The sequence below is a fragment of the Salmo salar genome, chromosome 29 (assembly GCF_965601325.2).
Source record: "Salmo salar chromosome 29, fSalSal1, whole genome shotgun sequence".
Taxonomy (NCBI): Eukaryota; Metazoa; Chordata; class Actinopteri; order Salmoniformes; family Salmonidae; genus Salmo; species Salmo salar.
This window is the reverse complement of record NC_138319.1, coordinates 10,049,886-10,062,424: the sequence shown is the minus strand read 5'-3', so window position 1 is coordinate 10,062,424 and position 12,539 is coordinate 10,049,886.

Genomic DNA, 12,539 nt, shown 5'->3' with positions numbered 1-12,539 from the left:
CAGTGCAGTGGGCAGCTGGGAGGAGGTGCTCTTATTTTCCATGGACTTTACAGTGTCCCAAAACATTTTGGAATTAGTGCTACAGGATGCACATTTCTGTTTGAAAAAGCTAGCCTTATCTTTCCTAACTCACTGAGTTTATTGGTTCGTGACTTCCTTGAAAGTGGCATATCGCGGGGGCTATTTGATGCTAAAGCAGAACGCCACAGGATATTTTTGTGCTGGTCAAGGGCAGTCAAGTCTGGGGTGAACCAAGGGCTATATCTGTTCTTAATTCTACATTTTTTCAATGGGGCATTCTTATTTAAGATGGTGAGGAAAGCACTTTTAAAGAGCAACCAGGCATCCTCTACTGACGGGATGAGGTCAATATCCTTCCAGGATACCCGGGCCAGGTCGATTAGAAAGGCCTGCTCGCTGAAATGTTTTAGGGAGCATTTGACAGTGATGAGGGGTGGTCGTTTGACCGCGGACCCATTACACACGCAGGCAGTGAGGCAGTGTTCACTGAGATCAGAGGTGTATTTGGAGGGCAAGTTGGTCAGGATGATATCTATGAGGGTGCCCATGGTTACAGATTTATGGTTGTACGTAGTAGGTTCCTTGATAATTTGTGTGAGATTGAGGGCATCTAGCTTAGATTGTAGGACGGCCGGGGTGTTAAGCATGTCCCATTGTCCTAGGTCATCTAACAGTATGAACTCTGAAGATAGATGGGGGGCGATCAATTCACATATGGTGTCCAGGGCACAGCTGGGTGCCGAAGGGGGTCTATAACAAGCGGCAACAGTGAGAGACTTGTTTCTGGAAAGTTGGATTTTTAAAAGTTGAAGCTCGAATTGTTTGGGCACAGACCTGGATAGTATGACAGAACTCTACAGGCTATCTCTGCAGTAGATTACAACTCCGCTCCCTTTGGCAGTTCTATCTTGTCGGAAAATGTTATAGTTAGGGATGGACATTTCTGAATTTTTGGTGGCCTTCCTAAGACAGGATTCACACATGGCTAGGACATCCGGGTTGGCGGTGTGTGTCCTAAAGCAGTGAATAAAACAAACTTAGGGAGGAGGCTTCTAATGTTAACATGCATGAAACCAAGGCTTTTACGGTTACAGAAGTCAACAAATGAGAGTGCCTGGGGAATGGGAGTTTTGCTGTGGGCTGCAGGGCCTGAGTTAACCTCTACATCCCCAGAGGAAGAAAGGAGGAGTAGTATAAGGGTATGGCTAAAGGCTATACGAACTGGTCGGCTAGTGCGTTCGAAACAGAGAGTAAAAGGAGCAGATTTCTTGGCGCGGAAGAATAGATTCAAGGCATAATGTACAGACAAGGGTATGGTAGGATGTGAGTACAGTGGAGGTAAACCTAGGCATTGAGTGACGATGAGAGAGGTTTTGACCATGACATGGTTTTGACCATGACAGTTTACAATCTAAGGTAACGCCAAGTAATTTAGTCTCCTCGACTTGTTCAACAGCCACACCATTCATTACCAGATTCAGCTGAGGTCTATTACTTAAGGAATGATTTGCACCAAATACAATGCTCTTAGTTTTAGAGATGTTCAGGACCAGTTTATTACTGGCCACCCATTCCAAAACCGACTGCAACTCTTTGTTAAGGGTTTCAGTGACTTCATTAGCTGTGTATTTCCTGATGCGTATATGGTTGAATTATCAGCACACATGGGCACACATGCTTTGTTTAATGGCATTGGCAGGTCATTGGTAAAATAGAAAAGAGTAGAGGGCCTAGAGAGCTGCCCTGCGATACACTACACTTTACATGCTTGACATTAGAGACGCTTCCATTAAAGAAAACCCTTTGAGTTCTATTAGATAGATAGCTCTGAATCCATATTATGGCAGAGGTTGAAAAGCCATAGCACATAAGTTTTTTCAACAACAGGTTATGGTCAATAATATCAAAGGCTGCACTGAAATCTAACAGTACAGCTCCCACAATCTTCTTATTATCAATTTCTTTCAACCAATCATCAGTCATTTATGTCAGTGCAGTACATGTTGAGTGCCTTTCTCTATAAACATGCTGAAAGTCTGTTGTTAATTTGTTTACAGAGAAATAGCATTGTATTTGGTCAAACATAATTTTTTCCAACAGTTTTCTAAGAGCTGGCAGCAAGCTTATAGGTCTGCTAGAACCAGCAAAGGCCGCTTTACCACTCTTGGGTAGCGGAATTACTTTGGCTTCCCTCCAGGCCTGAGGACGAAGACTTTCCTCTAGGCTCCGATTAAAAATATGACAGATAGGAGTGGCTATAGAGTCAGCCACCATCCTCAGTAGCTTTCCATCTAAGTTGTCAATGCCAGGAGGTTTGTCATTATTGATCGTTAACAATCATTTTTCCACCTCTCCCACACTAACTACAAAATTCAAACTTGCACTGCTTTTCTTTCATCATTTGTTTTTTATACATGAATATAATTGCTCACTGTTTATCGTGGGCATTTCCTGACTAAGTTTTCCCACTTTGCCAATGAAATAATCTTTAAAATAATGGGCAACATCAAATGGTTTCTGATGAATAAGCCATCTGATTCGATGAAAGATGGAGTTGAATTTGCCCACAATTTCATTTAAAGTACTCCAAAGTTTTTTTCTATCATTCTTTATATAATTGATCTTGGCTTCATAATAAAGTTCTTCTTCTTTTTGTTGAGTTTAGTCACATAATTTCTCAATTTGCAGTAAGTAAGCCAGTCAGATGTACAGCCAGACTTATTAGCTACTCCTTTTGCCCCATCTCTTTCAACCATACAGTTTTTTAATTCCTCATCAATCCACGGAGCCTCAACAGTTCTAACAGTGCGTTTCTTAACAGGTGCATGTTTATCAATAATTGAAAGAACCAATTTCCTAAATTCATCAAGTGCAGCATCTGGATGCTCCTCATTAATCACATCAGATCAACAAATATTTTTAACATCATCCACATAAGAGTCACAGAAAAATATTTTGTATGATCTCTTATACACTATTTTAGGCCCAGCTGTTTGAACTTTGGCTTTCCTGGATATAGCCACTATATTGTGATCACTGCATCCAATGGGTACGGATATAGCTTTAGAACAAAGTTCTACAGCGTTAGTAAAAATGTGATAGATACATGGGGATGATCTTGTTCCTTTAGTGTTTTTAAACACCCTGGTAGGTTGATTAATAACCTGAACCAGATTACAGGCACTGGTTACAGTAAGAAGCTTCCTCTTGAGCGGACAGCTTGATGAAAACCAGTCAATATTCAGGTCCCCAAGAAAGTAGACCTCTCTGTTTACATCATTATACACTATCAAGCATTTCACACATTATTTAGATACTGACTGTTAGCACTTGGTGGCCTATAGCAATGCCCCTAAAGAAAAGGCTTTAGATGTGCCAAGTGAACCTGCAACCACAACACTTCAATAACACCTGACATGAGATATTCTCTAAGCATTACAGGGATATGGCTCTGAATATATACAGCAACTCCTCCCGCATAAGCATTTCTGTCTCTTCTATAAATGTTATATCCTTGTATTGCTACTGATGTATCATCGAATGAATTATCTAAGTATATGATGTTATCTGTTGTTAGCAAGTTATTAATTTCATGAACCTTATTTCTAAGGCTACATATATTATTATGGGCTAATTTCAGCCCTTTCCTGGGTAGCTTATCAGAGATAGACATAATATTGAAAAGAGCAGACAAAGCAAGAGAAAAAATATATACATTCAGCAGTCCATTAATCAATTGGTGTGTGTGTGTGTGTGTGCTGCAGGGTTGAGGCTACAAACTCATAGGCTTGGCTCTCTCATCCCTTCCAGGCTTCTGGGAAGGAGGGTGGACAATGAGCCTGTCGTAGCGGATGTACGCAATGTCCCAACACAGCTCTGTCAGCTTTCATGGCTGGGATCAGTTATTTCCTTTTCTGGTGCACAGCTTCGGGATAGTCCTCGTTGAGGAAGATATATGTTCCTCTCAAGTTCTTGGCTCTTTCCAGAACAGCTACCTTGTCCTTGAACCTCAGGAACTTGACCACTATCGGCCTGGGCCTATCACCTACGCCGATGGTGGATTTCCCAGTCCGGTGGGCGCGCTCCACCTTCATTTTCCTGTGATCCATCTTCAATTTCTCAGAGATAATTTCCCTCACTTTGTCTTCAGACTCCATCCAGGTCTCATGTGGAGATTCTGCAATTCCGTCCACAACCATGTTGTTTCGCCTTGATTGTCCCTAGAGATAGTCTGATTTATCTGTCATTGTTATCATGGATTCACACACAGAACTGATGTTCTCTCACAATGACTTACATATTGCTGTCCTCTTGCCGTTCTCCTGTTTTAACTCGTTGAGCTGACCCTGGGAGAACTGCAAACTGTTCTTCAGGTCCTGGACCTCTCTGGTCAGGTCGTCCATTATTTTATTAGTAGAAATCCATGAATATTTGGACAAACACTTGAAACTATTTTCTTGTTGTTGTAACAACTGCTTATAGGTCTCTTTTTGTTTGTTTAAAATATCCTTCCCATCTGATAGAGAGACACCAATGGCACTGTCCTCAACGGTACTCCCACCGGCTTTGGTCTTTGTCATGGTAGCTAGCAACGTATGTTAGGCTGTTACTCCTTGCAGTTCCAGACAGGGCGGTCACGGGGAAAATTGAAAACAACAAACAGCAGGGATCTAGACAGCCACAAATCCGGGACAATCCGCGGTCCCAGCCACAATGGCTAAGTACGTTGCGGGCTGTGTTCAAGAACACCTCGCTAGCTTGATGTCCCGTTAGCTAGCAGCTAGGCTAGCTGCGATGTCAAATAGCTCCTCAGACCCTTCCTTGGTCGTCAGGATCACCGGAAAGATACAAGCAGTCCCAGAAACTGATGCCAACTGCGTCACGGGATCCAACACAAGAAGCTAGGTAGCTACCGAGAACTTTCCAATATACTTTTAAACAACAAACATTCCAAACAAACAAAATCGAGCTCTTCCTCGTTGACATGCATCATCTGAATTAGGCCCACAGAATTATACCTATGGAGTAGTGGCTTCTATGAAGGAATTTTGAATGTCTGAACTTCCGAGAGTTGGCTTAACGTTGGACCAGAGCTAGCTAGCTAGCTAACTAGCTTGTGTGTGCAGAACGGCACCATAATTAAAATAAAAACACGTCTTAACATTTTTGGAGTTAATAAACCCAATGTGAAATGTGATAACTATAGTTTCCTTAACAAGCATTGAAAAAGTTCATCCTTATTCTCTAATAAAAAATCTCTCTCCCTAATTTCTGAATCCCACTTGTAACGTCAGTAGGCTACAGTAGCCTATGCTTCGGCGGGGGAGGGGCAGGTAGCCTACACACACACACACACACACACACACACACACACACACACACACACACACACACACACACACACACACACACACACACACACACACACACACAAAGATTTTCAGCAGGCAGACACTGGAATAAGTTTCTGAATGACAGAGTGAGGGCTTTGCATAAGCACTTTGTTCTATTTTTTTGTGAGACTCAATAATGCCGTAATTTAAAATAACATGATTAACTGGTTCCCATAGATGCGGAAAAGAGGTCAATCAAACTCGACCAAAACAATGGATTTACCATGGAAACGCGTGGGGGAATGGGCCGTGGTGGAAAGATCCCAAATTTCCTCATTGCCCCCCAGACAAATTAGCCAACATTTTGGCTATTGTGTATATGTGTATTTCACACTATGTTGAGGTTAAAATTTGGAGTATAATGCTTGTATGCATGTCATCCCCAACACATGTTTATGTCATCGTCACTAAGCAACTGCATTACAGTTAAAAACTACTTTGACTACCACCACTGATTTCTGTATGCCAGCTATGATAACCAGCTTATACAAACGGGAGCTAGCATTTAGCAGTCACTTCTTCTAAACCTGACAACTTCTACATGTTATGCAGCAAAAACAGACAAATATATCCAAATCCGACTTAAGTAAGCACATTGTGGACCTTTTATAATACATAAATCATGACGGATTTGATGAAAATCCACTTTGTAAGATCAGATTTTTTGAATGAGTCCAATCTGGTCAATGGATCTATGCTTTTAAAATAACGGTTCTGTTCAGGAAAAGTATAGATCACTTTCGTTCCCGGTTCTGATTCTGTTCCTCAAAAAAGGCCATTATTTTCTGGTTTTCAGGTGCTGCTCCCTGAACCGGTTCCAACCCTTGTATACCACTTAGCATACGTTTTTATTCAAAGCAACATACAGTACAGTGAGAGCACATATTTTTTGTATGTGATCCATGCATTAATTGAACCTACTAGTGCTAAGCTCTTACCAACTCTGCCACACAGGACCACTATCTAACAATCACATGGAAGGACACCTGTCCTTACACTTTCAAGAAGGTCTAGTAGGTACTACAACCAGTTCCATTCTCACACTTGAAACATGGAACTCATGCTTAGGGCTGTGGCGGTCATGAAATTTTGTCAGCCGGTGATTGTCAAGCAAATAACTGCCAGTCTCATGGTAATTGATCATGAATTAATATAAACTCATTCAGCATCTCCTGGTTTCCACGCATAACCTACAAGCCACTGACACAGACCTTTGGAACATCTACATTTTAAAAAGTCTAATATATCAATTTAATATAGCCTACACCATCACACTAAATCAAATATTTATTTTAGATAGGTTTAAGGAAACATGATATGAAGAAAACGTCAATTTCAGAAGAACCGAATAACATATTCTGAGTTGTGCTTATGTTAGGCCCTGATCTGGCTATGCCATATGGCTGTGGGCTACACTAGTTCATTTAGCAGACAATATTTTCTTAGAATTCCGTGGAATTATTTTACATCATTTTTTATTGTATGACGAATACAATTGAACATAGCTGAATAAAATAGAAAGGAGATTTTCTCCAAACGATTTGCATGTGGCTATTCTGTGTTGAGCTGTTAACAAAGAAACAGGTCCTTATTTGTTTTGGTACTGTCCATATGTAGCTTGTTTTTGGTCACAGGTCCACGAATGGCTGAATAATTGCAATATTTACCTGGAGCTAACCCTGCAGATAGCACTACTGGGCGATCTGAAAAGTCATAGTCAATCGATCAATAATATTATAATACTTTTAGCAAAAACTTTTTTTTCTTCTCAATTTGTAGAAACAATGAGAATAGAAAGGTTCAGAACTTTTGTGGAACATCACAGCACAGTTGAAAAATATATGACAAATAGAAATCCAATATGGATGGTGTTAAGAGACAGATGGGAGGTTTTGAATGGAGCTGAAGGTTGGGACTAATAACAACAAGATAACTAATGCAAAACATACTGTGCCCGTAAAACGAATATAGGTTGAAAACTTTTTTGAAAGAGCACAGTTAGAGATATGGCAAATAGAAATCAAACCGGATGAACATTAGAAATAGATGGAAGAGTTTGAGGGTAGAGGAAGGACAGGAATAAAAACAAACAAAATATAACTATTGTAAAATAGACTGTGTCCATAAAATGTATATAGTATGTATAAACTGGAAATGCAGGGCTAAGTGTTGTTGTTCACTAGTTTGCTCCAATTGTGGGAGGGGTGGTAGGGTTGGAGGGTAATAAAGAAGATATAGAAAAAAAGAAACAGGTCCTCCTATTTGCTTAATTTAGAGGTATTTATGCAACTTTAGTTGTGATACAAATGTTGTGGTAAGATTTTTAATAAATTCTAAGGTTGCATGATGCGACTCTAATGATGATCTGAAAAAAGACATGAGCTCTAATTAGTTGTTTTTTTTTGCGAAGGCTGTACACATTTTATCAGTGGCATCACATTTGTGTGGTCATAATGCCCCCTAAAAAAATCCATGCCTTTTGCGGACAGTTGCCATCGTGCCCTTGGGCTGAATGTAATAATTAGAATTCCCTTCTCCTGGCTGCGTGCTCCGAAGCACCTCTTACTCACATGGCTCTCTCAGATATCGCAATTCTTATTAGCCATTTCCAGTCACGTGACTGGGTCCTTCTCACAGCATCTCAGGTCCTTATCACAGGCTACAAGTGAAGACAGACCGTTTAGGAAGCAACGGCGCACGTCCTTATTGAATTCGGACAGGGTATATTGAAGATGTTGGAAGAACTGTCCACATTTACTTTCGTCAGCCAGCAAGATGAGTAGGCCAAACGAACAGCAAAAGTACTAGCCTATGTCGATCTAATATCTCCCATAGTACAAAAGTTGACCTATTTTATTGGCCAACTTGTCTTTCTGTGCGAGAAACAAATATTCCAAACATAGTCTGGGACAGTTGTGGGATGCGATGGATCCCAAATGATTAGAACCACTAGCATTAGAACATATTTTAAAAGCAATGAGGCTGATGCAACAGATCAGAACGTTAAGCTTAAAATGTCGATAAACTATTAGGTTATTTATTCACATTATAAGTGCAGCAATGTGCACATATAAGCGCGAATGTTCCAAAAAGTAATCAATTAGTGGGAAACACCATTCTCAAAAGTGACTGCAAATGTGATTATAAATGTAATGCTATATTAAAAAGGTGCATTTTTATGGTGAAAATGATCTTCCCCAAATTTGAAACTCACGCGCCGTCAAGGCATTTGGAAAGTATTCAGACCCTTGACTTTTTTCACATTTTGCTACATTACAGCCTTATCCTTTTCCTCATCAATCTACACTCAATACCCCAGAATGACAAAGCAAACATATATATATATATATATATATATATATATATATATATATATATATATATATATATATATATTTTATTTTTTTGATTTTTTTTTTGCAAATGTTTAAAAAATTTAAACAGAAATACCTTATTTACATAAGTAATAACTCTTTGCTATGAGACTCGAAATTGAGCTCAGGTGCATCCTGTTTCCATTGATCATCCTTGAGATGTTTCTACAACTTGATTGGAGTCCACCTGTGGTAAATTCAATTGATTGGACATGATTTGGAAAGGCACACACCTCTCTATATAAGGTCTCACAGTTGACACTGCATTTCAGAGCAAAAACCAAGCCATGAGGTTGAAGGAATTGTCTGTAAAGCTCCAAGACAGGATTGTATCAACGCACAGCTCTAGGGAAGGGTACCAAAACATGTCTGCAGCATTAAAGGTCTGTAAGAAAACAGTGGCCTCCATCATTCTTAAATGGAAGAAGTTTGTAACCAACAAAACTCTTCCTAGAGCTGGCCGCCCGGCCATACTGAGCAATCGGGGGAGAAGGGCCTTGGTCAGGGAGGTGACCAAGAACCCGATGGTCACTCTGACAGAACTCCCATCTCCTCTGTGGAGATGGGAGGACCTTCCAGAAACCCAACCATCCCTGCGCCACTCCACCAATCAGGCCTTTATGGTAGAGTGGCCAGACGGAAGCCACTCCTCAATAAATGGTACATGACAGCCCGCTTGGAGTTTGCCAAAGGCACCTAAAAACTCTTAGACCATGAGAAACAAGGTCTGATGAAACCAATATAGAACTCTTTGGCCTGAATGCGAAGCATCTGGAGGAAGCGTCTGGAGGAAACCAGGCACAGCTCATCACTTGGCTAATACCATCCCTACGATGAAGCATGGTGGTGGCAGCATCATGCTGTGGGGATGTTTTTCAGCTGCATGTACTGGGAGACTAGTCAGAATTGAGGCAAAGATGAACGGAGCAAAGTACAGAGATGCTTGATGAAAACCTGCTCCAGAGAGCTCAGGACCTCACACCCGGGTGAAGGTTCACCTTTCAACAGGACAATGACCCTAAGCACACAGCCAAGACAACACAGGAGTGGCTTCAGGACAAGTCTCTGAATTTTCTTGAGTGGCCCAGCCAGAGACTGGACTTGAACCCGATCTAACATCTTTGGGGAGACCTGAAAATATCTGTGCAGCGACGCTCCCCATCCAACCTGACAGAGCTTGAGAGGATCTGCAGAGAAGAATGGGAGAAAGTCCTCAAATACAGGTGTGCCAAGCTTGTAGCGTCACACCCAAGAAGACTCGAGGCTGTAATCACTGCCAAAGATGCTTCAACAAAGTACTGAGTAAAGGGTCTGAATACTTATGTAAATGTGATATTTCAATTTTTATTTTTAATACATTTGCTAAAATATCTAAACAAGTTTTTGCTTTGTTATTATGGTGTATTGTCAGCTGATGATGGGAAAAAACAATTTCATCAATTTTAGAAAATGGCTGTAAAGTAACAGGTATTTATTTAATTAGGTATTTCTGTTTTTACATTTTTCATAAATTTGTTTAAAAAAAATAATCACTAAAACTTTATGGACTTTGTCATGGGGTATTTTGTGTAGATTGCTAAGGAAAAACAGTTATTTTATCCATTTTAGAATAAGGCTGTAACGTAACAAAATGTGGAAAAAGTCAAGGGGTCTGAATACTTTGCTCTACCAACGGAACTACATGGGACCACAGTAGTTAGGACTAGCCTACAGTAGTCAAGATACTGCATTGCGCACACATGCACGCACACAAACGCCACACACACACAGTCCTTGTCTCTCTAGGGGACAGAAATTAGGATCTTCAGAGTACAGCGAAGGAAAAAGACATGAACAAGAGAAGTATTAAAAGGCTAATCATGTGCCTTTTGACATTTCCTTATTTCAGGGCTCATTGAAACCAACGGCTGAGATTTTGTATTGTGCCCCAGAGCACCTAGCTAACACAAAATGTCTGAGAGAAGACTTCTGAAAGACAGAGCCTTGGGATTCCACAGCCCAATCCCCATGGGATCCCCTAGAAAAGCCTATTCAGAATCTGCTTCATACCAGCAGACTCCCACTGTCAGGACGACACATCTGGTGTCTACTGCTGCAGAGATAATAATGCAAACAGAGAAGTGGTGACTAAGGAAGCATGTCAAAAGCCTTCCTCAGCACAGCACCCCCCCCCCCCCCAAAAAGAGAAGCCTTTCGTGAACTAACACTCGCACTTGACTCTCTTCCCCCTACTATCTCTAACTTTACTGATTTATTGAGGAAAAATGTACTTACTGTGACTGTGATATAAGGTTGTCCCACCTAGCTACAGTATCTTAAGATGAATGCACTAACTGTAAGACGCTCTGGATAAGAGCGTCTGCTAAATGACTAAAATGTAATGTAACATGCAAGCACTGGGCGTCAGAAAGTGACAACTGTTTTCTGATGAAACAAATTTGTTTATACTTTCTACTACCAGTTCAGTGAGACTACACAAGACAATAAACTCTTAATTTGTCAAGGCTACAGCAGAGACTTCACAGACTACGCCTGTGAAGTTTCACAGAGTAACGAAATTGAAGTTGCCACTTATCATAACAACATGTGGGCTCATTTTCTAAAACGGTGCAGACGATTGCTGCTCATTACTGTGAAAACATAGGCAAGCTCTTTTCCCTGACACTACAGATATCCACTAGAAATGAGACGCCGCAACTACGACGAGGCAGCGGCGGCAACACTCGGGCCGGGTTGAAATGGAGCCTGGGCCTTAGCGAAGTTTAATCAGGAAACCCTTCAGACCCATAAACGGGAGATACACTCTTGCCTTTCATTTCTCTCCAGCGGACAGGAGAATAGATAAAATTTTTCCATCTTTTCGCGGCTTTACAGTGTTCTATATTGTGGCAGGGGCTGTGCCGGCAGTGTCTCTTGCTCCCGTATTCTACTCTCTGAAAGGGCAACCTTGTTTCACAGATAACTCCCCCCTCGCGGGCTGCCGCGCTAAGAATAGCGATAGCCCGAGAGAGTGTGATCTCCGGGGAACATCATCGGGAGGTGACTGACAGATTAGAAAATTTAATTTAGAGGAAAGAGATAATTGGTCTATCGGGCCGATATCCTCTTTATAGGGAAACACAAGGAGAAAACACATTAATTAATGCGGGGAAGAGAGCAGAGGAGAGAAAACGCAGAAAATAACTAGTTGAGTTGGTTATTAATAGGCTGGAAATGTTTTTTTTCCCCTTAAAGTGGCAGCAGAAACACGGGACACAGTTTTCCAGCCCCCCTCACTAGCCTATGGATTCCAGCACAGCTAGCTGGTGTAGGCTTCGTCTGGCTGGTGCCTTCCCTCACACACTCAGCCAGAGAGCTACTATGGGCAGCTTCACAAATATCAACCCTGACAAATTTAGGCCACCACTGATTGCCACTGGGACACATATGCTTTGCTTCGCATTGCACACACACACGCACACACGCACACACACACACACACACACACACACACACACACACACACACACACACACACACACACACACACACACACACACACACACACACACACACACACACACAAAGCAGCTCTGAGCTTTCTCACTGTTCTTCTCCCTCTCCCTCCATCATTGACTCAACATGTCAAGAGAGGACAATACTTCACGTAGAAATGCAAATTAATGAGCTAATGGAATTAGCTCCAAACCAGAACTGTGAATCAATGATAATAGCAAGCAGCCCAAAACTATACGGGAGAGGAGGGGACATT